Source organism: Zonotrichia leucophrys, chromosome 7, assembly GCF_028769735.1.
Source record: "Zonotrichia leucophrys gambelii isolate GWCS_2022_RI chromosome 7, RI_Zleu_2.0, whole genome shotgun sequence".
Lineage (NCBI taxonomy): Eukaryota > Metazoa > Chordata > Aves > Passeriformes > Passerellidae > Zonotrichia > Zonotrichia leucophrys.
This window is the reverse complement of record NC_088177.1, coordinates 1,832,436-1,860,074: the sequence shown is the minus strand read 5'-3', so window position 1 is coordinate 1,860,074 and position 27,639 is coordinate 1,832,436.

Genomic DNA, 27,639 nt, shown 5'->3' with positions numbered 1-27,639 from the left:
TTTGACACGTTTGTACCTTTTAAGAAGGAGTAAAGAGGATGGAAAATACATGGAAAAACAATATTCCAGAGCACAGACACCTCTGTGTGTGATCTGATGGGCAGGGAGGGATGAACCCCAGCTGGGAACACGCCAAACACGACCTGAAAACAAAGAATTCCGAGCTCAGATGAACCAACTCCCTGTGGGCCCCCTTTTATTAAAACAAATGATATTCGTGTTTTATGAAGTTCATTTAATCTACAGCTGAGGAGTGAGGTGGTTTTTATTCTCTGGCTTGAGAATACAGTTTTATTGAAGTGTCTGAATGGCCAAACCATGGTGAGGGCACGTAGCAAAGCCTCCCATATCCAGGATTTTCCGTGGGCACAGCTGGGTGCAGAGTGTGATGCCAGGAAAAGGCCAAGGGACCATGGCAATAAATAAAATGTGGGGGTTTTTGGAACACGTCACGTAAAACATAACTCCTGCTCCGCTGGTTTGCTGTTAAAAATGCGGTTTTCCACAGTTTGAAATCAGACAGGGTTTTCACAAGGTTTGGGAGGGATTTTTGGCAAATTGTTGGTGAGGTTTAAGAAGGCTTTGGCAAAGAACCAAGGGAAAAGCCTGGATGTGGCGCTGGGTGCCAGGGTTTAGCTGAGGTGTTGGGGCTGGGTTGGACTCGATGATCTTGAAGGTCTCTTCCAACCCAGTGATTCTGTGAATTCTGTGAAAATCAGTGGGTTTGGCTCATATCTGGATTTGCACAGAGAGCAAGGACACACAAATACGAGGACATTTTGGCAAGAGCCAAATCCCTGCTCTTTTGGCCCCTTGCAAACCCCAGATGGGAGCTGCTGACCATGAAGAACCTTTTGGGAACGAGGGAGAGGAGGGAGCAGATCCCGCTGTGCTTGATGGAGGAAGGCAGGGAAGGAGAGCGGTGGGCAGGGTCTCAAATGCTCCTCAGTGTCCCATAAACTCTGTTAATATTTAATTAATCCAGGAAGGAGAATTATTTAATTAATTTAGGAAGGATTTCTTCCCTGGGAGGGTGAGGAAACCCTGGCACGGGTGCCCAGAGAAGCTGTGGCTGCTCCTGGACCCCTGAAGTGTCCAGGGCCAGGCTGGAATAACCTGGGATAGTGGAAGGTGTCCCTGTCCATGGCAGGGATGGGCTTTAAGGTCCGTATTATAGGATTCTGTGATCCTATAATATAATGGAAAAGGTTGGAAACCATCGCAAAGTTCGATGGAGCTGTCCCGTGCCTGCTTTTCCCTTGGGATTTTAATTCAGGGGATTCTGGGCCTTACACAACTGGTTTGGTGTTTTAAAGCACAGAGAATTCAGGTGGCTGTGGTGTGTGTTGGGAATTTCCAGCATCCCTCACCTCCCTGTGACATGAGTGATTTAAATAAAGCCACGATGGAAAACGTGATTCTTAGGGAAAGCAGGATCTGCGTGGACGGCATCAAGCCCCTCTGATTTACCCACATTACTTACAGAAAAATGGAGTCTGAAGAGCCCGGGAGAAAATGAAGGTGTGATTTCCTCAGCTGCCACTCCTGGGCTTCTCCTCTATAATTTCAAAAGGCACAAAACCACTTCAGATTCTCCCACAATCGCCCGTCTTTGTCTGCTGTCGGAGCCGCCTGCGGCTCGTCACGCTCCATCCTCCTGCCTTCCCTGCAATCTTCGGGCTGTTTAGCCCTGGAATAATGTAATCCAATTTTCTTTGTTGTCATAAAGGCCTTAATTACAGCTTCACAGGATATTGTAATCAGAACACGTCGGGTTTTTTCATGTGTCAAAGCTCCAGATCCATCAGTGTCCTTGTGGCGTTGGAAGCGCTCGGAAAGGCTGGAGGTCGTGAGTTGTGGGAACCCTGGATGCTGGGAATTTCAGATTTTCTGTGCTGGGAATTTCAGATTTTCTGTGCTGGGAATTTCAGATTTCTGTGCTGGCAGGCACTGACCCCCAGGAGAACACTGCACTGACCTGAGGGCGTGGAGAAGCTTCCAGAATGGAATGATGGAACTGGGATTGTGGGTGTGGGGTTTGGATAGAAGTGTGTGATAGCACAGGGGGGAAACTCAGAGTTTAAGGGTTTAGAATAAATTAATGTATATAGAGCAAGGTGGAGGGTTTGGGGTGGAGGCTGGTCCTTCTTCTCCTCCTTCTCCTTCTCCTTCTCCTTCTCCTTCTCCTTCTCCTTCTCCTTCTCCTTCTCCTTCTCCTTCTCCTTCTCCTTCTCCTTCTCCTTCTCCTTCTCCTTCTCCTTCTCCTTCTCCTTCTCCTTCTCCTCCTTCCCCTTCTCTCCTTCTTCTCCTCCAAGGGTTTGGGTGGTTTTGTGTAATTGGATAAAAAGTCCCCATTGCAGGACATGAGTGATTGGTTATTGGGTTAAAAGGAAAAATAGTTGAGGTGTCATTTCTTAATTGGACAGTTTATCCTTGAAAGGCCTTGTAGACAGAGACACAGCTCCATTTTTAGTGTGTCAGAGTGAAGTGCTGCAGAACTCAGGGTTTGTGAGACCGTGACAGAGATAAGAACTGATAAACACCTGAGTCCCAACAAGAAATCCCATCCCACACATTTAATCCTGACCCTGACAGAAAAAAAGAAGCAAAGAACCCACAATGTGTGGGATGAATTCATCCAGCACCAGTTTTCCTCCAGCAACACAAACTATCAGCTGGCTTGGAATTTCTGCCTTTCTCTCCAGGTGATTGCTGCAGGAATGGGATGATCTCTCGTTCGTGCCAGTGTTGATAACGTCATTCCCACGTGGATTTTTCCCATTGGCATTTGCAGGAAGAGTTTTCATTTTGCCCAACCCTGTGTAGTTGGTGACCATAAAGTGAGCAGGGGCCATTGGGGTGTGACAAAAGTCACCCTGGTCACTCACAGCTTTGCCTTATTAACACTGGGCCTGTGTCTGAAGAAAAAAAGAAAAAAAGAGAAAATAACGTTTTTGGATGTTATCCAGGGAAATTTGAATTTTCCAGGGGAATTTTTATCAGAAATATATATTTTTTTATTGCAAAGCTGCTGTTTGCTGGTGTCCTTGTGTGATTTCAAGATGTCTTTGTCTGATTCCCCTCCCCAGGAGCAGAAGGGATGGGATGGAGCCAGGATTTGGAGGTACCTGCAGCCTCTGGCATTTTTGGGATCAGGAGGATTTCTGGCCCTGGTGAATCATGGAATCAGAGCATCAGGGAATGGTTTGGGTTGGAAGGACCTTAAAGCCCATTTCATTCCACCCCCTTCCATGGGCAGGGAACCTTCCACCATCCCAGGTTGTTCCAACCTGGCCTGGAGATGGATCCAGTGCCGAATGTTTTCCTTGTGGCTGTGGATTTGTGTGAATTCCCAGCATTTTGTGTCCAGCCTGGCTGAAGGCAGGAAGCAGGAATGTGCAGGGAATGCTGTCCCAGGAAGCAGGAATGTGCAGGGAATGCTGTCCTGGGATGTCCTCCTGCTCCACCTGAACATTGCCAAGCTCTGCTGGGGTTGGGAGCTCTGGGCTGGTTTCTCTGCTGGAAAAGCAAATTAAATCTCTTCTGTTATTGGATCATTCCCAACGTTTCTTTCCAGTGTGGCTTCCACAGACAAAGAACCTGAGCTTATTCCACCCATCCAACCTCCAGTCTGCCCAGGCTGGCTGAAGGTGGGATTTATCCTCCTGTGAAATGTTCCTGTGGGATTTCCCAAAAGGGTTTCCAATGCTGCCCCTTTTAAAATAAAAGCCGAGCATAGATTATAGCTCTTTCCCAGGTTTAATCCCTAAATACATCGGGAATTATTTTGTTTTCCCAGAAATACCATTTGCCTGGTGTGTGGATGAGGCCGGGGAGCCCTTTTAGGAGTGTCCTTCACAAAGGGAATCCAGCTGGGTGTGAAATGAGCCCTTTTGTCCGTCAGAAATGCGGGATGGGGGTCGGGATCGATGCATCCCTGCCTCTGGAGCAGCCCGGCCTCAGACCTGGCAACAATGGGGAAAGGGGTTCAAAAGATTCCTGCTGGATGCAGCCCAGTGGCAAATAATAATCACCATTTTAGCAGGAGATTAAATTGCTCGTGTTTTAGTGCTTCAGCTGCAGCCCTGAGCCGGGAATGGTGCCCTTGGACGTCGTTCCTCTTCCCCTTAAACCTCACAATAAATATCCTAAAACCTCCATGCAAATTCCAAATTCCAAATTCCAAACCTTTGGAATCTCTGTGAGCAAGGCTCTTCCGTGGCTCCGAGTGCTGTTATCCATCCTGGGAATAACCAGGGCAAAGCAGCCCCTCATAGCTGGGGGCTGCTCACTGCCCTCAGATCTTTTTGCCATTTCAAATTAATTAATCCACGTTTCTCCAACTCCTAATTCCATGTTCTGTTCATTTTCCTGCAGTTTCTGCTGTTTGCCAGCATTTATGGCCCAATGCAGGAAAGGCAAAGCTCTGTCTCCAGCAGGGAAAACACTCAGCAATATTTGCATATATGCAAATTGAGTGACTTTGCTGAAATTTCGAGAATGGGAATGGCTTGTGGGGCTGGAAAACTCAGTGTCAGTGGGGAAAAAACAGGCTGGGATCTCTTTTGCTCCACATCTCCTCTCCATTTGGGAGCCAATCCATATAAAAGCTGCCATAACTGTTTCCTCTGCAAAAAAAAAAATTAAAATAAAATAAAAAGAGGTTGAATTGTGGTGCTTGTGCTGTTTGTTTTTCCCTGAACGTGGCATTTATTTCCCCATTTTATTGCCTTGCAGATGGAGAAAGTCTCTTTGCACAGAGCGTTCACTCGGTTTCCAACCACAGCCTTTGTGCCTTCCCAAGTGGAACTGCATGAAATTCCTTCATCAAATATTCCCAGAAAACGTAAAACCTGCTCCATCACTGTTATTTCTCGACTTGCACCAGTGTGTTTTGGAGGCTGGAAAGCAGCCTGGAAAGTTCACTGCAGCATTACCAAATTCCATGGTTCTGATGTTTGGGCTGGATCCTGAAATGCCATCGAGGAATTGTGCTGGAGCTGCTTCATTTTCTGGGGAAAAAATTTCATTCAGCAGTGAAAATGGGTGAATTTGAAAGGGTTTTTCCCCTCCTGTTTTTTCAGACTGACAGGAAGATGAGAGCCCAGCCCTTCCCTTCCCTTTCCAGAGCTCCATGCCAGCAGTGTCAGGGAACATAAATCCCACTCACAGCCTCATATGGATGTTGCCCCTCCCTGCTTTATGGTGGATATAATTTAAACCTTCCCAGGCTGAATATTCCCAGTTAATTCTCATTCCTGCCTTTCCCTCTCATTCCTACTTGCTGGAAATGCATCCCTGCTCCCGGCAGCTGTGCCATCCCTGTACCTCATGGATATCTCCATGAAGGATTTTCCAATTGAATTTTGATTTGGAAGCTGCCAGCCGAGAGCTTTGCATCGAAGAACTCAGCTTTTGGGAAACATTCCCATCAAAGCATCCCGAATTTCCTTGTCTTTGTTTCTCCCACGGGCTCCCAGGGTTGTTTACTGGGATCCTTTTTGCTTTGGTGTCACGACCCTGCCCTTTCCTTCCTCCTTCCGCGCGCTCTGCTCGCCGTTAAATCTCCAGATTATGACACAAAGTCATTTCTGCTCCGTGCCTCGTTCCCTCAGCTCCTCTCCTCAGGGATAAGGGATCTATCCAAGGACTGACCATCTCTTAAATAACTCTCAGGGTAATGCTTAAAGAGAGCCATAAATGGAAGTGCAGCCGTCAGCTCCGGAATGTGCCGCGAGTTCCTGCTCCGATAGCGTGCCCGCAGCCACAGCTTCCCAATATCCCACTCCTAGGTTGGGTTTTACATTTTTTCATGGAATTCCAGTGTTGGAAGGGATGTTCCCACTTCAATGGGGCGCTCGCAGCCACAGCTTCCCAATATCCCACGGCTGGGTGGGTTTTTGTATTTATTTCATGGAATTCCAGGGTTGGAAGGGACATTCCCGCTTCCACAGGGTCCTCACAGTGACAGCTTCCCAATATTGCTTTCCTGGATTAGTTTTCACATTTATTTCATGGAATTCCAGGGTTGGAAGGGATGTTCCCGCTCTGATGGGGTGCTCACAGCCACAGCTTCCCAATATTCCTATCCTGGGTTGGTTTTTACATTTATTTCATGGAATTCCAGTGTTGGAATGGATGTTCCCACTTCCATAGGGTGTTCACAGCCACAGCTTCCCAATATTCCTTTCCTGGGTTGGTTTTTACATTTATTTCATGGAATTCCAGGGTTGGAATGGATGTTCCCACTTCCAAAGGGTGCTCACAGCCACAGCTTCCCAATATTCCACTCCTGGATTGGTTTTTACATTTATTTCATGGAATTCCAGGGTTGGAAGGGACATTCCCGCTTCCATGGGTCCTCACAGTGACGGCTTCCCAATATTGATTTTCTGGATTAGTTTTCACATTTATTTCATGGAATTCCAGGATTGGAAGGGACATTCCCGCTCTGATGGGGTGTTCACAGCCACAGCTTCCCAATATTCCTATCCTGGGTTGTTTTTTACATTTATTTCATGAAATTCCAGTGTTGGAATGGATGTTCCCACTTCCATAGGGTGCTCACAGCCACAGCTTCCCAATATCCCACGGCTGGGTGGGTTTTTGCATTTATTTCATGGAATTCCAGTGTTGGAAGGGATGTTCCCACTTCCACAGGGTGCTCACAGCCACAGCTTCCCAATATTCCTATCCTGGGTTGTTTTTTACATTTATTTCATGGAATTCCAGTGTTGGAAGGGATGTTCCCACTTCCACAGGGTGCTCACAGCCACAGCTTCCCAATATTCCTTTCCTGGGTTGGTTTTTACATTTATTTCATGGAATTCCAGCATTGGAAGGGGTGTTCCTGCTACCATGGGCTGCTCACAGCCACAGCTTCCCAATATTCCTATCCTGGATTGGTTTTTACATTTATTTCATGCAATTCCAGTGTTTAAAGGGATGTTCCCACCCCAATGGGATGCTCACAGCCACAGCTTCCCAATATTCCACTCCTGGATTGGCTTTTACATTTATTTCATGGAATTCCAGTGTTGGAATGGATGTTCCCACCCCAATGGGCTGCTAACAGCCACACCTTCCCAATATTCCCTTCCTGGGTTGGTTTTTGCATTTATTTCATGGAATTTCAGAGTTTAAAGGGATGTTCCTGCTCTGATAGGGTGCTCACAGCCACAACTTCCCAATATTCCTATCCTGAGTTGGTTTTTACATTTATTTCATGGAATTCCGGTGTTTAAAGGGATGTTCCCACCCCAATGGGATGCTCACAGCCACATCTTCCCAATATTCCTATCCTGGGTTGGTTTTTACATTTATTTCATGGAATTCCAGTGTTGGAATGGATGTTCCCACTTCCAAAGGGTGCTCACAGCCACAGCTTCCCAACATTCCACTCCTGGATTGGTTTTTACATTTATTTCATGGAATTATGGGGTTCTAATGGATGTTCTCTCCCTGATGGGGTACTCACAGCCACATTCCCAATATTCCTTTCCTGGGTTGGTTTTTACATTTATTTCATGGAATTCCAGGGTTTAAAGGGACGTTCCTGCTTCCATGGGGTGCTCACAGCCACATTCCCAATATTCCTTTCCTGGGTTGGTTTTTACATTTATTTCATGGAATTCCATGAAATATTGGAAAGACTGGAAGGGACCTTAGGCTGATCTAATTCCAAGGGATTCCTTGGCAGGGACACCTTCCACAATCCCTGGCCTTGGACGATTCCAGGGATGCAGATGGGATGTGCAAGGTGGATTTTTTTCCCCTCTAAATGGTGGATTGGGCATGGAAGGGGGGCAGCCTCTGAAAGATTAATGGAGCCATTGATCCCAGCAGTGCCGTAACAAACTCGGCATTGCTCCGACATCTGAGGGCTGCCAGCATTCCCAGAGATAAAAGCTGGAGCAGGAATGTTCATCTGTCTCCGTGACATCGTTCCTTGTGGGGTTTTATTTTTTTTTTTTTTTTTCAAATCCCTTTTTATTTTCCCTCCTCTTCTGCCTATGTAAAATAAAGGAAGAGGAGAATAATGAGGGTCGGGTGGTGGCAGGGTTGTTATTTAGGCTGAACCCCCTTGCAGGCTTCCAAATAATTTCCGGAGTTATTGGGGTAATCAAAGGCAGGAATAAAAATGGGAAGATCAAATAAATAACGTGGAGCTAATGAAGCTCCATCCACGTGCCAGCGAATGTCAGGGAAAAAAGGGTTGGACATGCAAATTCCTCTTCATCCTGCTCCCCAGGGAAAGGTTCAGACAGACTGAAGGTCATCTTAGACATTGTGATGTAGGCATAAAGTGGTGCTGGAAGAAAGAATCCCAATGGGAATCTTTCCCTTGTTTGCAGGATTTGTTCCCCAAAGAAGCCTCAAATCTGAAATGAGCCAGGACAGAAATGGGGCAGAAATTCCCAGTTCTGAGCTGGAAACTGGAGGGTGCACACATCTACTGGGGATGAACTGGTGGCACTGGCAGTGCCCCAAATGTACCAATAAAAATGACATTGTATTAATAAAAATGACATTATATCAATAAATATGACATTATATCAATAAATATTATATCAATAAATATGATATCAGATCAATAAATGTGAGGGAAGGGAGAAATCCTCATTTTTCCTGGATATCCCAAACCAGGATTTGTGATGTCCTCACACACAGCCCCAATTAATTGTATTATTTAGTGGGGCACTCTCAAAAATACAAGGAGCAATTCAGGCCTGACAGAGGGATGAATTAGATGACCTAATTCCCTAAAATATGATGGTTTGGAATCCTGAATCATCTCCATGTCCTAAGGCAGGATTTTCCTACTTCACTCTATCATACTCTGAGTTTTTCTGAGGCTCCCTGTGTTGTTTGGTGTCCAACAGGAACATTTTCCTGTCCAGTTTCCACCTGGAACTCTGGAAATACACCTGCATTCCTCTGATTACTATTATTATTATTATTATTATTATTATTATTATTATTATTATTATTATTATTCAGAGGATCTTTGATGAGCGCCTTGAGTAATGCATTAAACTTTAAATTCTCTTATTTACACTCAGAGAAACATTGATGGAAAATATGTAAGATAAGACTTAAACAATTGAATATCGCATTCAATAAAGTGTTTGCACAAATAATCATAAATTTCTTGTTGGAAACATGTAAAATTCTATGTATGAGAAAGAAATACGGATTGCAGAGGCATCAAAGTTTATTGAGAAAAAATATGTTGGTGACCATTATTTAAGTCTGAGGGATCTGCTGAGATTTGTGAGGATCAGTTCTCCTCCCTCTAACTCATGGAAGATAATTGGAAGAACTGTGAGGAATTCCTTCAGCTGGAACTGGGAGATGGGGGAAGCTCTTTTCTGTTTGTTCTATTTAAAAACCACATTTTCCCTTCCTGAAGCAGCTCCGGTCTCTTCCTTGTGGGAGAATCATCAAACCACGGAATCAGCAAGGCTGGAAAAGCCCTCCAAGGTTGAGTCCAACAATTCCCCAGCACTGCTGAGGCCACCGAGTGCCACCTCCACATTTTAAATTGGCTTTTCAATCCCTCCAGGGATGGGGATTGCACCCTGGGCCAGGGCTGGGCCACCTTTTCCATGAAGGAATTTTCCTGATATCCAGCCTGAGCCTCCCCTGGCACAGCCTGAGGCCATTTCCTCCCATCCTGTCCCTGTTCCCTGGGAGCAGAGCCCAGTCCCCACCCTCGTTTTCCTGACCTGAAGGACTCTGTTCATGGTTGAACTCCGTGGTTTTAGGAGGCCTTTTCCAACCCTGATGATTCCATGATCCTGTGCCTGGTCGCTTCCCTGTGTTTCCCATCCTTCCAGCACCATTCCTGCTGCCCGGGGATGGCTCTCCTTGGATTTAGCTCCACTGGGGATCAACAACCGGACAGGTCTGGGGGTTGGAAAAGCCAAACCCGTCCCCTTTAGCTCATGGAGAAGGGATGGAGCTTCAGAGATTCTCCAGAAAGGAATCGTGTCCCCTTTAGCTCATGGAGAAGGGATAGAGCCCCAGGAATAGCCCTGGAAGGAATTGTGTCCCCTTTAGCTCATGGAGAAAAACTGGAGCTGCATGGATTTCCCAGGAAGGAATTGTGTCCCCTTTAGCTCATGGAGCTCCAGGGATCTCCCAGGAAGGAATCATATCCCCTTTAGCCCATGGAGAAAAACTGGAGCTCCAGGGATATCCTGGGAAGGAATTGTGTCCCCTTTAGCTCATGGAGCAGGGCTGGAGCTCCATGGATTTCCCAGGAAGGAATTGTGTTCCCTTTATCTCATGGAGCTCCAGGGACATCCCAGGAAGGAATCATATCCCCTTTAGCTCATGGAGAAAAACTGGAGCTCCGGGGATATCCTGGGAAGGAATTGTGCCCCCTTTATCTCATGGACCCCATGGATTTCCCAGTAAGGAATTCTGTCCTTTTTATCTCATGGAGCTCCAGGGATACCCCAGGAAGGAATCGTGTCCCCTTTAGCTCATGGAGAAGGGCTGGAGCTCCATGGATTTCCCAGGAAGGAATTGTGTCCCCTTTAGCTTATGGAGCTCCATGGATTTCCCAGGAAGGAATTGTGTCCCCTTTAGCTCATGGAGAAAAACTGGAGCTCCAGGGATTTCCCAGGAAGGAATTGTGTCCCCTTTATCTCATGGAGCTCCAGGGACATCCCAGGAAGGAATCATATCCCCTTTAGCCCATGGAGAAAAACTGGAGCTCCATGGATTTCCTGGGAAGGAATTGTGTCCCCTTTAGCTCATGGACCCCATGGATTTCCCAGGAAGGAATTGTGTCCCCTTTAGCTCATGGAGCCCCAGGGATATCCCAGGAAGGAATTGTGTCCCCTTTAGCTCATGGAGAAAAGCTGGAGCTCCAGGGATTTCCCAGGAAGGAATTGTGTCCCCTTTAGCCCATGGAGAAGGGCTGGAGCTCCATGGATTTCCTGGGAAGGAATCGTGTCCCCTTTAGCTCATGGACCCCATGGATTTCCCAGGAAGGAATTCTGTCCTCTTTAGCTCATGGAGCCCCAGGGATACCCTGGGAAGGAATTGTGTCCCCTTTAGCTCATGGAGCAGGGCTGGAGCTCCATGGATTTCCCAGGAAGGAATTGTGTTCCCTTTATCTCATGGAGCCCCAGGGACATCCCAGGAAGGAATCATATCCCCTTTAGCCCATGGAGTAGGGCTGGAGCTCCATGGATTTCCTGGGAAGGAATTGTGTCCCCTTTAGCTCATGGACCCCATGGATTTCCCAGGAAGGAATTGTGTCCCCTTTAGCCCATAGAGCCCCAGGGATATCCCAGGAAGAAATTGTGTCCCCCTTAGCTCATGGAGAAAAGCTGGAGCTCCAGGGATTTCCCAGGAAGGAATTGTGTCCCCTTTAGCTCATGGAGAAAAGCTGGAGCTCCAGGGATTTCCCAGGAATGAATTGTGTCCCCTTTAGCCCATGGAGCCCCAGGGATACCCCAGGAAGAAATCCTATTTCAACACGGATTCCTTACCCACTTAAGCCACCTCTTGGCTGCTCTCCAAAACACAAACAGACTTCAGGGCTGGGACCTGGGGAGCCATTTCAGATGTGTTAGCTCGGATGTTGGGAATTTGGGACTCCTGAAGCCCCAGGCCTAAAAGGAACATTGTTTTCCCTCTCATTAGTCCTTTTGCTGAACTCCAGCCACAGCCGCCCTGGATTTTCCCACCAGTATCCCTTTATCTGATGGGGCTGAGAAGGAAAACCTGTTGCAAGCATTAAATATTTTCTGATGGCTCATCTGCTTAATTGTGGCTCTGTAGGATCAGATTTCTGGGATTCAGAGCAATTCCAAGTGTTTCTCATATTACAGCTCGGGCTCTGAGGACGCTGCCAGCTGTGGAGGTGACTGCCTGGGGACACACCAGGGGAGTTTTCCAGGGAAAAGCTCTCCTTCGCTGAAAGCAGGTGATTTCTCCTGGTGGAGGAACATTTATGGAACAGGGATTGTCAGCTGCACTTTGGGGAAAAAGCAGCACTGAGGTCTCTGCAGGAGAGGCTGGGGAGGAGTTTGGTGTCCCTGCCTTGATGGCCACGTGCTTTTCCTGCCAAAATTCAGATTTTAACATCAGTATTTGTCAGGGATCTCTGGGATTTTTGGCCATTCCCACTGAGCTTGGAGCAAGGACTGTGCTGGCCATGAGGAGCTCTGGGCCTTGGGAAAACCCTTCAAACATGGCTGGGAATAGGTGAAACCTCCTCCAGCACAGACCCAAATTCCCATTTTGGATCTTTTGGAAGAATCTGCCTCCAGCAGTGGAAATCCAGGTGTAACAACCCCCTGGCAGGATCTGCAGCAGGGATGTGCAGCACCACGGGTGTGAAGGAAATGTTCTCCAGGTGTGGATTGTCCTCCTTGTCTGTGTTTTGGGAATTCTGTGAGGATAGAGGGTGAAAGATGAAGGATGAACGGGGGAGGATGGAGAATGGGAGGTGGAGGATGAAGGGGGCAGAGTGGAGGATGGAGATGGAAGATGAGGATGGAGGGTAGAAAACAAAGGATGGAGGGTGGAGAATGGAGGATTGAGGGCAAAGGGGGAAGAGGGGAGGATGAAGGATGAAGGATGGAGATTGGGAGATGGAGGGTGGAGGATGGGAGATAGAAGATGAAGAATTGAGGATGGAGAGTGGGAGGATGGAGGTCAAACGATGGACGATGGAAGATAAAGGACAAAGGGTGGAGAAGGCAGGATTGAGGACAAAGTCTGGAGAGGGGAGGATGGAGGATAGGAAGTGAAAGGTGGAAAATGGACGATGAAGGATGGGAAGTGGAGGGTGGAAAATGGGGGGTGGAGGATGTAGGGTGAAGGATGGAGGATGGCAAACCAAGGGTCGGGGTTGGAGACCGGAGGGTTGAGGACAAAGGGAGAAGAGGGGAGGATGAAGGATGAAGGATGGAGATTGGGAGATGGAGGGTGGAAGATGGGAGATGGAAGATGAAGGATTGAAAATGAAGAGTGGAGGATGGAGGTTGAACAACGCACAAGATTGAAGGTGGAGAAGGAGGATTGAGGGTGGAGGAGGGAAAGTGGAAGGTGGAAAATGGAGGATGAAGGATGGGAAATGGAGGGTGGAGAATGAAGGATGAAGGATGGGAAGTGGAAGGTGGAAAATGGGGGGTTGAGGATGTAGGGTGAAGGATGGAGGATGGAAAACAAAGGTTGGGGTTGGAGACCGGAGGGTTGAGGATGAAAGGTGGAGAGGGGAGAATGGAGGATGGAGATTTGGGGATGGAGACTGGAAGATGGGAGAATGGGAAGATGGGAAGATGAAGGATCAAGAATGGAGGGCAAGAGGATGGAGGTTGAATGACGGATGGTGGAAAATAAAGGACTGGAGGGTGGAGAAGGCAGGATTGAGGACAAAGGGTCTCCACCTTTGGAAGTGGAAGACGGAGGATGCAGGACGGAAAGTGGAAGATGGGAGATGGAAGATGAAGGATTGAAAATGAAGAGTGGAGGATGGAGGTTGAACAACGCACAAGATTGAAGGTGGGGAAGGAGGATTGAGGGTGGAGGAGGGAAAGTGGAAGGTGGAAAATGGAGGATGAAGTATGGGAAATAGAGGGTGGAAAATGGAGGATGAAGGATGGGAAATGGAGGGTGGAAAATGGAGGATGAAGGATGGGAAATGGAGGGTGGAAAAGGGAGGATGAAGGATGGGAAATGGAGGGTGGAAAATGGAGGATGAAGGATGGGAAATGGAGGGTGGAAAATGGAGGATGAAGGATGGGAAATGGAGGGTGGAAAATGGAGGATGAAGGATGGGAAATAGAGGGTGGAAAATGGAGGATGTAGGATGGGAAATGGAGGGTGGAAAATGGGGGATTGAGGATGTAGGGTGAAGGATGGAGGATGGCAAACAAAGGGTTGGGGTTGGAGACCGGAGGGTTGAGGATGAAAGGTGGAGAGGGGAGAATGGAGGATGGAGATTTGGGGATGGAGACTGGAGGATGGGAGAATGGGAAGATGGGAAGATGAAGGATCAAGAATGGAGGGCAAGAGGATGGAGGTCGAATGATGGACGGTGGAAGATAAAGGATTGGAGGGTGGAGAAGGGAGGATTGAGGACAAAGGGTGGAGAGTGGAAGGTGGAGGATGCAGGATGGAAAGTGGAAGGTAGGAAATGAAGGGTGAAATATGGGAAATGGAGGGTGGAAAATGGAGGATGAAGGATGGGAAGTGGAAGGTGGGAAATGAAGGATGAAGGATGGAAAATGGATGGTGGAAAATGGGAGATTCAGGATGTAGGGTGAAGGATGGAGGATGGAAAACAAAGGGTTGGGGTTGGAGACCGGAGGGTTGAGGATGAAAGGTGGAGAGGGGGGAATGGAGGATGGAGATTTGGGGATGGAGACTGGAAGATGGGAGAATGGGAAGATGGGAAGATGAAGGATCAAGAATGGAGGGCAAGAGGATGGAGGTTGAATGACGGATGGTGGAAAATAAAGGACTGGAGGGTGGAGAAGGCAGGATTGAGGACAAAGGGTCTCCACCTTTGGAAGTGGAAGACGGAGGATGCAGGACGGAAAGTGGAAGATGGGAGATGGAAGATGAAGGATTGAAAATGAAGAGTGGAGGATGGAGGTTGAACAACGCACAAGATTGAAGGTGGGGAAGGAGGATTGAGGGTGGAGGAGGGAAAGTGGAAGCTGGAAAATGGAGGATGAAGGATGGGAAATAGAGGGTGGAAAATGGGGGATTGAGGATGTAGGGTGAAGGATGGAGGATGGAAAACAAAGGGTCGGGGTTGGAGACTGGGGTTGAGGATGAAAGGTGGAGAGGGGAGAATGGAGGATGGAGATTTGGGGATAGAGACTGGAGGATGGGAGAATGGGAGGATGGGAAGATGAAGGATCAAGAATGGAGAGCAAGAGGATGGAGATCGACTGACGGATGGTGGAAAATAAAGGACTGGAGGGTGGAGAAGGCAGGATTGAGGACAAAGGGTGGAGAGTGGAAGGTGGAGGATGCAGGATGGAAAGTGGAAGGTGGAAAATGAAGGGTGAAATATGGGAAATGGAAGGTGGAAAATGGAGGATGAAGGATGGGAAATGGAGGGTGGAAAATGGAGGATGAAGGATGGGAAATGGAGGGTGGAAAATGGAGGATGAAGGATGGGAAGTGGAAGGTGGGAAATGAAGGATGAAGGATGGAAAATGGATGGTGGAAAATGGGAGATTCAGGATGTAGGGTGAAGGATGGAGGATGGAAAACAAAGGGTTGGGGTTAGAGACCAGAGGGTTGAAGACAAAAGGTGGAGAGAAGAGGATGGAGGGAGGAGGTTGGGGATTGGGGGATGGAGGATGGAGGACGGGAAGGACCGAAGATGAAGAGTGGAGGATGGAGGTTGAACCATGGACAGTGGAAGACAAAGGATTGGAGGGTGGAGAAGGGAAGATTGAGGACAAAGGGTGGAGAGTGGAAGTAGGAGGGTGGAGGATAGAAAGTGGAAGGTAGAAAATGAAGGATGAAGGATGTGAAGTGGAAGGTGGAAAATGGGGGATTGAGAGTGTAGGGTGAAGGATGGAGGACGGCAAACGAAGAGTCGGGGTTGGAGACAGGAGGGTTGAGGATGAAGGGGGAAGAGGGGAGGATGGAGGGAGGAGGGTGGAAGCTGGGCAAGTGCCGGCGGGATTTCGGGCTGGATTTTCCCTGCAGTTTTCCAGATCCATCCTAAGGTGGCAGAGTTGCCGTCTGCGCGGGGCTGCTTTGCGATGCGAGGGGAGGAAAGGTGTTCCAGGGAAACGATCATTTGTCTTGCAAAGCAGCCTGAGCTGTACGGGAGAGAGAAAGATCTGAGAGCAAATTAGCGAGCACTAATTACCAATGTGCCCGCCCTGGAATATTCAGGTCATTACAAATTTGTGACTCGCTTTGAATCGCTCTGCGGCAGCGGATGAGCAGATGGCGAGGGATCCTGGCAGCCGGTGTCCCACCCTGCCGGGAAAACGGGGCTGGAATTGTGCCCTGCCCGGGCCAGGTGCCACCCCAGGGCATTCCCAGCTCCTGGGGGACCCCGATGTGCCACCTCCTCCCTGGCCCCAGCAATCCCTGCAAAATCCACGGCATTGAAGGCTGGAGGGAGGGATGTGATTGCACACAGCATCCCTGTGGTCTGGGAGCTGGAGTGGAGTCAGAAGGGATGGAAATGGCAGCTGAGCTGAGTGGGGGTCACTGGTACCTGCCAGGGCACTTCCAATCCCTTCCCAACCTTCCTGGAGTTGCCAGAGCATGAGGGACGCCTGAATCTGGGAACATTTTGTGTCCTCGAGGGGAAAAATGAGGTGGAATTGCTTGAGTTGTGCTGTTGTTTTCACTGGAATTTTAATTTCAAATAGCTGGAGCCATTTCCATTAATTTTCTGCATTTCTGTGCTTGGTAACATTTAGGATAAAAATGAATCCAGTGGGAGATTATCATTGGCACTTCCATGGAGCTTTTGATGGATGGACATGGGAGATGGCCTGGTTTTGGAGGAGGGCAGAGTCACACCAGGACATGGAGGAGATCTTCAGCTGCTCCTCCTGGTTTATGCAGCCCATGGAAGGCAACACTGCCTGGACATGCCTGGCTCACCCTTTGGAGCGGGAAGTTAGGCAGGACCAAAGCTGCTCCTAAGGAAAATTTTACCCCATAAGGAGAAAAATGAGGAATAACTCTGTTTGAGTAATGGTTCCTCCTCCCCACTCTCTGGGAAGCAACACGGACGCATCCATTGCTGCTGCAGCAACCCCAATTTCCCCCTTCTGGAAAACTTGGTCCTAATCCTTGAATCCCACCTGGAGAAATCCCAAGGAGGCAGGCACAGATCTCCAAATGAAATGCAAAATGGGAAATCCCTCTGAAAGCTGTGCTCCTTGGAAGATGCCACCAACTGCTCGTGGGGCTGTGGGAATGTGGGAAAAAATCCAGCATTCCTGGATTTTAGGAAGTGGGGAGAGCTCCAGGAGAGCTCCAGGAGGCAGAGGCCTCACTCACCCTTTGGAGTGGGAAGTTAGGCAGGGTCAAAGCTGCCCCTAGGGAAAATTTTACCCCATAAAGAGCAAAAATGAGGAATAATTCTGTTTGAGTAATGATTCCTCCTCCCCACTCTCTGGGAAGCAACACGGACGCATCCATTGCTGCTGCAGCAGCTCAAATTCCCTCCTTCTGGAAAACTTGGTCCTAATCCTTGAATCCCACCTGGAGAAATCCCAAGGAGGCAAGCACGGATCTCCAAATGAAATGCAAAATGGAAGATGCCACCAACTGCTCCTGGGGCTGTGGGAATGCTGCCAGGACAGCATTCCTGGATTTTAGGAAGTGGGGAGAGCTCCAGGAGAGCTCCAGGAGGCAGAGGCCTCACTCACCCTTTGGAGTGGGAAGTTAGGCAGGACCAAGCTGCTCCTAAGGAAAATTTTACCCCATAAGGAGAAAAATGAGGAATAACTCTGTTTGAGTAATGATTCCTCCTCCCCACTCTCTGGGAAGCAACACGGACGCATCCATTGCTGCTGCAGCAACCCCAGTTTCCCCCTTCTGGAAAACTTGGTCCTAATCCTTGAATCCCACCTGGAGAAATCCCAGGGAGGCAGGCACAGATCTCCAAATGAAATGCAAAATGGGGAGTCCCTCTGGAAGCTGTGCTCCTTGGAAGATGCCACCAACTGCTCCTGGGGCTGTGGGAATGTGGGAAAAAATCCAGCATTCCTGGATTTTAGGAAGTGGGGAGAGCTCCAGGAGGCAGAGGGCAGGGATTCCACCCTCTCCATGAGTGTATTCCACCCAGCTCCCAGCACTGGGAGGAGGAAAGCCAGCCTGGCTTTGCACGACGGGAATTTCCTCCTGAACGTGTAACAACTGCAAGACAAAATGAATTAAATAATTTGGGGGCCGTGTCTTATCTGCTGTGACGATTTGCTGTGCTCAATAAGCCGTGAAATTCCTCATTTCTCAGCAGGGATGCAGTGGCTGCCTGGAAAACACCCATGGCTCCTGCTCTGAGCAGGGAGAAACCAGGGAGAGAGGAGCCTGGATTCACCGGATGGAGAGGAAAATGTGGATTTGGTCTTCAGGGAGTTTTGGGCTGCTCCAGGGCCTTCCTACATCACAAATATCTGATCCCAGGTGGAGGAAGGAAGGCTGGGGAGTGATCCCTGTCCTGAGGGTACAAATTCCCTGGGAAAAGGGCACTGGACAATTGTTTATGGATTTAGGACAGTTGTTTATGGATTTAGCTGTGGTTACTTTGCTGTGGTGGGTGCTGCTGCAGCAGCAGTGGGAGCACAGCTTAATCTGTGGGATATCCACATCTCCAGGGTGTTTAGGTCCTGTTCTGCTCATGCAGAGAGCCAGAACCACCCAAACATTCCAAATTCCAACTTTGTGCTGCTCCTGATCTTCCTTGGCTGCTCCAGGGCCTTCCTGCATCACAAATAGCTGGTCCCACATAGAGGAAGGAAGGTTGGGCATCCCATCCCTGCCCTGCTCCCACTGATGGTACAAATTCCCTGGGAAAAGGGCACTGGACAATTGTTTATGGATTTAGCTGTGGTTTCTTTGCTGTGGCGGGTGCTGCTGCAGCAGCAGTGGGAGCACAGCTTAATCTGTGGGATATCCACATCTCCAGGGTGTTTAGGTCCTGTTCTGCTCATGGAGAGAGCCAGAACCACCCAAATATCCCAAATTCCAGCTCTGTGCTGCTCCTGATCTTCCACAGACCTTGGCTGCTCCAGGGCTTTCTTGCATCACAAATATCTGGTCCAAAGTGCAGGAGAGAAGGTTGGGCATCCCATCCCTGCCCTGCTCCCACTGAAGGTACAAATTCCCTGAGAAAAGGACACTGGACAATTGTTTATGGATTTAACTGTGGTTACTTTGCCCTTGGGAGGCGCCTGCTGCAGCAGCAGTGGGAGCACAGATTAACCTGTGGGATATCCTCATCTCCACGGTGTTTAGGTCCAGTTCTGATCATGCAGAGAGCCAGAACCACCCAAATATCCCAAATTCCAGCTCTGTGCTGTGCCTGATCTCCCCTGCCCTGGGATAACCTCTCCTGCTCATTTAATTAGCAGTGCCCTCTGGAGAACACATCCAAATCCTTCCTGTGGAGGCAGCTGAGGTGCAAACACCCAAAAAACCTGGATCAGGAGGGATGGGGCATCCCAGCCCTGATCCTTCCTCAATACCTGGAGCAGGAGGGATGGGGCATCCTGGCCCTGATCCCTCCTCAAAACCTGGATCAGGAGGGATGGGGCATCCCAGTCCTGATCTCTGCTTAAAACCTGGAGCAGGAGGGATGGAGCATCCTGGCCCTGATCCCTCAAAACCTGGAGCAGAAGGGATGGGGCACTCCAGCCCTGATCTCTCCTCAAAACCTGGAACAAGGGGGACTGGAGCGTCCCATCCCTGTTCCCTCCTCAAAACCTGGAGCAGGAGGGATGGGGCATCCTGGCCCTGATCCCTCATCAAAACCTGGAGCAGGAGGGATGAGGCATCCTGGCCCTGATCCCTCAAAACCTGGAGCAGGAGGGATGGGGCATCCCGGCCCTGATCTCTCCTCAAAACCTGGAACAAGGGGGACTGGAGCATCCCATCCCTGTTCCCTCCTCAAAACCTGGAGCAGGAGGGATGAGGCATCCTGGCCCTGATCCCTCAGAACCTGGAGCAGGAGGGATGGAGCATCTCATCCCTGATCCCTGTTGAAAACCTGAAGCAGGAGGGATGGGACATCCCAGTTCTTATCTCTCCTCAAATCCTGGAGCAGGAGGGATGGGGCATCCCGGCCCTGCTCGCTCCTCATTATGCATTTCCAGTGGCTTTGGAGCAATCAGGCGTCCCATTCTCAAGGACATTGACGGATTAGCCTCATCAGTCCCCCGCTGTGGCCGCCAACTTTGCCCATATTAATCAGAAAAAACAGCTCCCTGATTGCCATTTAAATCGCACAAAAGATATATTTGTCTTGGGGAGGTCGGTGGCATTTCAGCGCGCCTGGAAGGAGCTTTGCTTCCCGAGGGGTTGGAAAAGCAGGAATGAAATGTTTTGCTCCGTCCCGATGGTCTCCTGCCGGAGTTTGAAAATGCAGCAGCTCCTTGAGGTTGTCCTGGGGAGGTTTTGCTGGGTGATATCAAACATAAACACTCCTTGCTGTGACTGGGGCCTGGTTCAGGCTCTCCACGGCCTCCTGCTTCAGCCGAGGGTGCTGGGCCTCATTCTTCCCTCTGAGGCAAGGAAAGTCTCAGGTTTCTGTGGTTGAAATACCCCCAGGTATTAAAAAGTTTTTTTTCCCAGCCCCACCACCAAAGAAGAAGTCGAGATTCATCTGTTCTGCTTTTATTTATTATTGTTTATTTTCTCTTATCTGTTACATTCTTTCTCTGACCTGCTGAGATCTGTCCAGCAGGTCGGGTTGTGGCACAGTCCCTGCCCTTGGGGTGGTGTTGGATTTTTATACTAAAAACTACCTGTACTTTATTTGCAATAATTTTCCAATACTTATCACCTATGTTAGACAGTCTGTCTCTACCCTAAACCAATCCAGAAGTGTCACCATCACAGCAGAAGATGGAGGACAAGAAGAAGAAGAAGACATCTCCCAGCAGGATTCCTGTATCCCCACTCACCCTGAGGATGCCAGGCAGGGGGATTTTGCTTTTCCAGGGTGTTTTCGCAGCCTTCCAGCCTATTTAAAGCCTGCAAAGCTAAAAAAAGCCCTGTTACTCTCCAGCACATGGTGTGTGTGTATCACCTCCTGCCAAGCAGGGCCTGTGCTCCCCTCAGGCGAGGCTGGGAGAGGAATTCCAGCCCAGATCCAGGGATGCGTCCTTAGAAAGGACTCATTTAGGGAAGTGATGCTTTGTCAAGGCTGACCCAGAGCAGGGGCTGGGCAGAGCCCCAGAATAAAGCAGGGATTCATTCCCAGCATCTCCTCCATGGATCCACCTTGGGCAGCACCAGAGCCCAGCCAGGGCTGCACCCAAGATGAACCAAAATGGCCCCAAAATGCACGAGCGCTCCCGGGCTCTGTCCCTGGGATCAGTTCTGCTCCATTTGCACCTTGCAGTTCATTGTCCCATCCCAGCTTCAGCCCCTGCAGTCCCACCCTGCTTGTTTTTCTCTCTGCAGCCCACGGGGTTTGTTGTAGCGGAGACAGAGACAGAGCAAAGCAACACACTCCATTTTCAGAAGGCTTCAAACTGTTTTTATTATATATATTTTATTGTTTGTATTTTATTGTATATATTTTTATGTGTGCTTTTTATATATTCCTACAAAACTCCTAAGTTTACTCATTGGTCACAAGAAACAAACAAAGCACTCATTGGAATACGCAACTGCAGGTTTCTCTTATTGATCCTTCTTTCTTTCTTGGTTTCTAAGTCAAAGACCTTGGTGGAAAATTCTTTCAGGGGTAAAAATGGATCCTCTTGTCAAACTTCTCTGTGGCTCACAGAAGCTGCTGTAAAACCTCTCCCACAGTTGTTTGTGCTCCTGGGCTGAGATTTGGGTCATTTGTCCTTGGTGCCCAGCTGGAGCAGGAATTGTTTTGTCTCCCTGCTCTGTGCACAGAGCTCACCATCCCCTACACATTATCCCTTTTACACTGAAGCAGCACAGAGCCTGAAAAACATAAATGCTAAAACTTAAGGCATCAGAATGCCCCTCCAGGAGCACAGCGTTAATTACTGTGCCAGGTAACGAGCTGCTCGGCATTAATGGCTCTGCCAGCTCAGCCTTTCCCAGCTCTTTTCCCAGCTATTTATTCCAGCTGTTTGTCCTGCCTCGGAGCTGATTTGCACCAGCCAAGGAGCTGCCCACTGCCAATTTTCTCGTGTGTAAATGTGAATAATTTTGGAGGTGTCTATAAGAGGCTGATGGGGTTTTCCAAGCCCCTGTGATCCCCCTCATTCCCACTTCTCTCCCTGTTTCTCCCACGACTCTGGGAATCCTGGTTTCAGCCCTTCAGGAATTTATTTTCCCTCCTTTCTCACTGATATTTGCTTTCTTTATTAGGTGCTGATCTGCTCTCATCTTGTTCAGGCAGTGACCTTGCAGCCTCCCATCCTCTCCAGGAGATTACAACCCGATTTCTATCAAAGATCTCCCTCAGAATGTTCAAATTATGCATTAGACCCAGATAGAGCACGAGAACATTTATTTTCAGAGAGAAAATAAAGCCCTCAGCAGACCGTGGAGTGATGTGAGAGGAGAGGAAAGATCTGTTTCCATGGAATTTTCTTTCTTTCTTTTGCATAAAATTTGACAGGAAGCTGCAATTGATTTTCATTTTCTTGGACAAATAATCATAAATCATAAAATGGTTTGGGTTGAAAGAGACCTTTAAATGCCATCTAATTCCAATCCCTGCACGAGCAGGGACACCTGCCACTACCCCAGGTTGTTCCAAATCCTGTCCTTGGGCATTTCCAGGGATGGGACAGCCACAATTCCTCTGGGAATTCCATTCCAGGGCCTCCCCAGCCTCACTGCAAAATCTCCTTCCTTAAATCCAATCCAAATCCAGCAAAATCCTTCATTTTAAAAACATTCCCTTTATCCTGTCACAGCAGCCCTGCACAGAGTCTGTCCCCATTTTTCTCATCCCTCCTCTTCCAGGATTGCCTCCTTTTCCTTCTGGGATTTTTTCCTGTGCTTATTTAGGGAAATTTGTGACAATTTAAGGGATTTTCCTTTTTTTTTTTTTGTAGAAAGATTTAAAGTTTCATCAAGGATTGGGATGCCCACGTTCCCCAGTATGGGATTTCTGCATGTTTGGGTTTGGCCAAGAATTCCCAGCCTCGGATTCCATCCTCTTTATCCCAAATCTCTCCTGCTGGACACAACCAGCCTGTGACAACCCCTCTGCTTTCCCCAGAAATTCTGTTTAAAACTGCTCTGCAGGCCCTGCTTGCTTTAGGAACTGCTCTCCCCGTGGCTGCCAGACAAAAATCAGAGATAAGAAATGGATTGAGCCCAGCAGAAAGTGCGGAAAGCTAAAATTAGTTCAAATTTTAGCGCAGAAATTTAAAATATTATGGATTTTTTCCCTGTTTTCTGGGGGAATCCAGGGATGCCAAGGCTGCAGCGTTGCCTGGAGCCCCCAGGGTGATGGATGTGCTGGGGCAGGGGATGGTGGAGCTCCAGGGGCAGCTGGAATTGGGAATTGCTGGGGGATGCAGAGGGAACTCCGGGAATGCGTGACGCTATGTTAAATGGACAGGCTGCACTCCCAGCACGTCGGGAATTCCTGGAACTGCAGATGCCACAGCAGCCAAACCCCGCTCTTCTGAAAGAAACCAGGGAAAATCCAGTGAAAAGTGGGATCCCAAAAGATTGAGGGGCTCAAAGAAGAAAATTCCTGGGGAAATTTCCCCAGGAGTGACCTCCAGTGTGGATTTATAATCGTGGAATATTTTGGGTTGGAAGGGACCATAAAAAGTCACCTCATCCCTCCCTACCTGGGGGACACCTCCCACCAATCCCAATTTTAAAAATAATTTTGTATTTGCCGCAGATGATTCCAAGGACACGAAATAAATGGGGCTGTTTGCTTCTTTATTTTTATTTTATTTTATTTTTATTAAATATTCCCCAGTGCCCACACCTTTTAATAACCTGACTGAAATGGAAACAGGGATTCTAAAAACGTTGGAATTGAGTGCTTAATGGGTTTGTGTGAACACAGTTATTATTGTCCTCGGAAAATAACACTGAGGATGTGAAAAGCTTGGGATCATCACGGAGCATCACCCTGCCCACGCATCTTGAAATCTGATTTTGTTTTACCAGGAAAATATTCTGCCTTCTACTGAATGGGTTTTTCCCGAGCTGGAGAATTGACCACTGGATTTTAAAGGAGAAAATGGGTTGGGAAATACTGTCAGGGTTGTTTGGGCTGTATGTGCATCCTGAGAGGAATTCAGGACTTCAGCTTTGTGGGAAGTTATTTCGGTCCATATTTATATTTATATTTATATTTATATTTATATTTATATTTATATTTATATTTATATTTATATTTATATTTATATTTATATTTATATTTATATTTATATTTATAGTCATAGTTATATTTATGCTTTATATTTATATTTGTATTTATAGTTGTATTTTATATTTATATTCATATTTATATTTATAGTTGTATTTTTATAGGTATATTTATAGTTGTAGTTATATCATTTTATCTATATATTTATTATATATATTTGATATATTTAATATACTTAATAGATTTAACATTAAATTAATATTAATATTAATATTAATATTAATATACAAAATTATATACTAATATATTAATTTAATATTATTATATATTATTATACGTATCTAATATTTCATTACATATTATTATATATTATGTATGTATTTGATATATTATTAAAATTAATATTGATATACTTAATATATAATAAAAAAGTATATTTATTGAATTTTTATATTACTATTTCTGCCCAGAGAAGCTGTGGCTGCCCCACCCCTGGAAGTATCCAAGGCCAGGCTGGATGGGGTTTGGAGCACCCTGGGATAGTGGAAAGTGCCCCATGGCAGGGATTGGAATTAAATGGGCTTCAAGATCCTTTCCAACCCAAACCATTCCATGATTCTGTGATTCCATGACTATTCCATTGAGGCACGTTGGAATGAGTCACAAACACACCTCCAAAACAATTAAATCCAAGGTCAAGACTACATTGCAAGACATCAGAAAGACAAGAAAATGTTTGAAGGAGCCATAAAAAAAATTATATCTGATTAAAATCCCTTGCTGTTGATCTCTGCTCCGTTTGTTCCTGAGCACTCCTCTAATTTAATTAGAACTTTTAACAACAGCACAAAACTAAGGATGATTTTCCAAGAGCTATTTTGGCTTGCTGGGTACCATTTCCAGCTGTTTATTTTTCCCTGGAGATGCTCTGAAGAGGAATTCACCGCTCTGGATAAACGAGGGAAGAACCAGGTCTCCATCAGCAATGCAGGGCTGGAAAGTCATTCCCATTCCTCACCTGGAATTTGGGGTTTTTTTTGGACACACAACCCTGCAGGATCCCCTGTGATGCTCCTGGTGCTGTCAGGACTTGGATAAAACAATTTTCCATCAGCAGCAGCTCCTCATTAGGAACCCGAGCAGCTCCAGCATCTCCCCTGCCCTTGCAAACTGTTATGCAAATAACTCTTGCTGACAGCACAAATACATTCATTTGGGTGTCGCACTAATTGATTTTCGCTCATTAGGAGTGCTTTCGCCCTAATTTGATAAGGAAGTGTGAAACTCTTTCTCCCGGCAGCAGGTTTGGTATTTGCGGAGGTATTAAGGAGGTGTTAATTAGCCCCGGCTCTCCTGTCACGTTGATGGTTTGGGGAGCAGTCCCGGCGCCTGTTGCTTGTAGGGCTCGGGCTAATTAAGTTAATTAGTATGGACGTGTGGCACAGGCAGCGGGCGTGGCTGCTGTCCCTGTCTGAGGTGGATTTGGGAAGCTGGAAGCACAAAATTTGGTGGGATCCATTCCTGAGCGCCCTTGGAGCGAGGTCTCCTTCCTTCGATTGTCCCACTGGAATCTCCCTTCCCTGAAACTCATCCAACATCTCATTCCTCGGGTTGAGGAGAAACTTTCCTCTGTATTCACCTGCTGAATGAGAAGCAGCAGAGTGGCTTCTGTCCCTGTTTTATGTGGATTTAGGAAGCTGGAAGTTGTGGGGATCCATCCCTGAGCACTCTTGGAGCGAGGTCTCCTCCTTTAGATTTTCCCACTGGAATCTCCCTTCCCTGAAACTCATCCAACATTCGATTCCTCAGGTTAAGGAGAGATTTTCCTCTGTATTTATAATTTCCTCTGTATTCATCTCCTGAATCAGAAGCAGTAGAGTGGCTTCTTTCCCTGTTTTAGGTGGATTTAGAAAGCTGGAAGTCATTGGGATCCATCCCTGAGCACTCTTGGAGCGAGGTCTCCTCCTTTAGATTTTCCCACTGGAATCTCCCTTCCCTGAAACTCATCCAACATTTGGTTCCTCAAGTGAAGGAGACATTTTGCTCTATATTTATAATTTCCTCTGTATTTATCTCCTGAATCAGAAGCAGCAGCATGGATTCTGTCCCTGTTTTAGGTGGATTTAGGAAGCTGGAAGTCATTGGGATCCATCCCTGAGCACTCTTGGAGTGAGGTCTCCTCCTTTAGATTTTCCCACTGGAATCTCCCTTCCCTGAAACTCATCCAACATCTGATTCCTCAGGTTAAGGAGAGACTTTCTTCTGTATTCATCTCCTGAATCAGAAGCAGCAGCATGGATTCTGTCCCTGTTTTAGGTGGATTTAGGAAGCTGGAAGTTGTGGGGATCCATCCCTGTGCATCCTTGGAGCGAGGTCTCCTTCCTTCGATTGTCCCACTGGAATCTCCCTTCCCTGAAACTCATCCAACATCTGATTCCTCAAGTGCAGGAGAGACTTTCTTCTGTATTCATCTCCTGAATCAGAAGCAGCAGCATGGATTCTGTCCCTGTTTTAGGTGGATTTAGGAAGCTGGAAGTTGTTGGGATCCATCCCTGAGCACTCTTGGAGCGAAGTTTCCTTCCTTTGATTGTCCCACTGGAATCTCCCTTCCCTGAAACTCATCCAACATCTGATTCCTCAGGTTAAGGCTTTGTATTTATGTCCTGAATCAGAAGCAGCAGAGTGGCTTCTGTCCCTGTTTTAGGTGGATTTAGGAAGCTGGAAGTTGTTGGGATCCATCCCTGTGCATCCGTGGAGCGAAGTTTCCTTCCTTTGACTGTCCCACTGGAATCTCCCTTCCCCGAAACTCATCCAACATTCGATTCCTCAGGTTAAGGAGAGATTTTCCTCTGTATTTATAATTTCCTCTGTATTCATCTCCTGAATCAGAAGCAGCAGCATGGATTCTGTCCCTGTTTTAGGTGGATTTGGAAAGCTGGAAGCCCAAAATTTGGTGGGATCCATCCCTGAGCACCTATGGAGCGAGGTCTCCTTCCTTCGATCCTCCCACTGGAATCTCCCTTCCCTGAAACTCATCCAACATTCCATTCTACAACTTAAGGAGAATCTTTCCTCTATATTTATTTCCCATTATTTTGGTGCTGAGAGTCCAAAACCTTGGAAAAACAGGGTTAGGTTTGCTGGATCCATTGTTTGCACACACAGAACAACCCCCGTGCTTTGGGAAACCAAGAGAGGTCCCAAAATTCCTCCTTTTTTTTTGCCACTGGAATGGCAAAACAGCTGCTCGGTGTCTCCAGGGTGGGTTGTCCCAAGTGTTCCTAAGGATTTTCTGGATGCAGAGCTGTGTGGAGGCTGGAATGTCTGTTTTACTGTAAATCTGGACGTTTCAAAAGCTGTTTTTTATTGCACTTGAACTCGAGCCAAATATTTTCAGCCTGACACGAGCAACGACACTCTTTAAAACAAGAGTTTCAAAAGCATTGTTTTCCTTCCAAAAGACAGAGCTTCCCCCAAAAAATTATTTATTTTATTTTAATTTTTGTCCTTAGCAAATGCCATGAACATGCTTTTTTTTTTTAAATGGAAAAACGATTACCATATGTGAAGGAAAAAAAAATGGAAGAATTAAAAATGTGGCATCATTTGGGCATTTGTGGCAGAGTTTT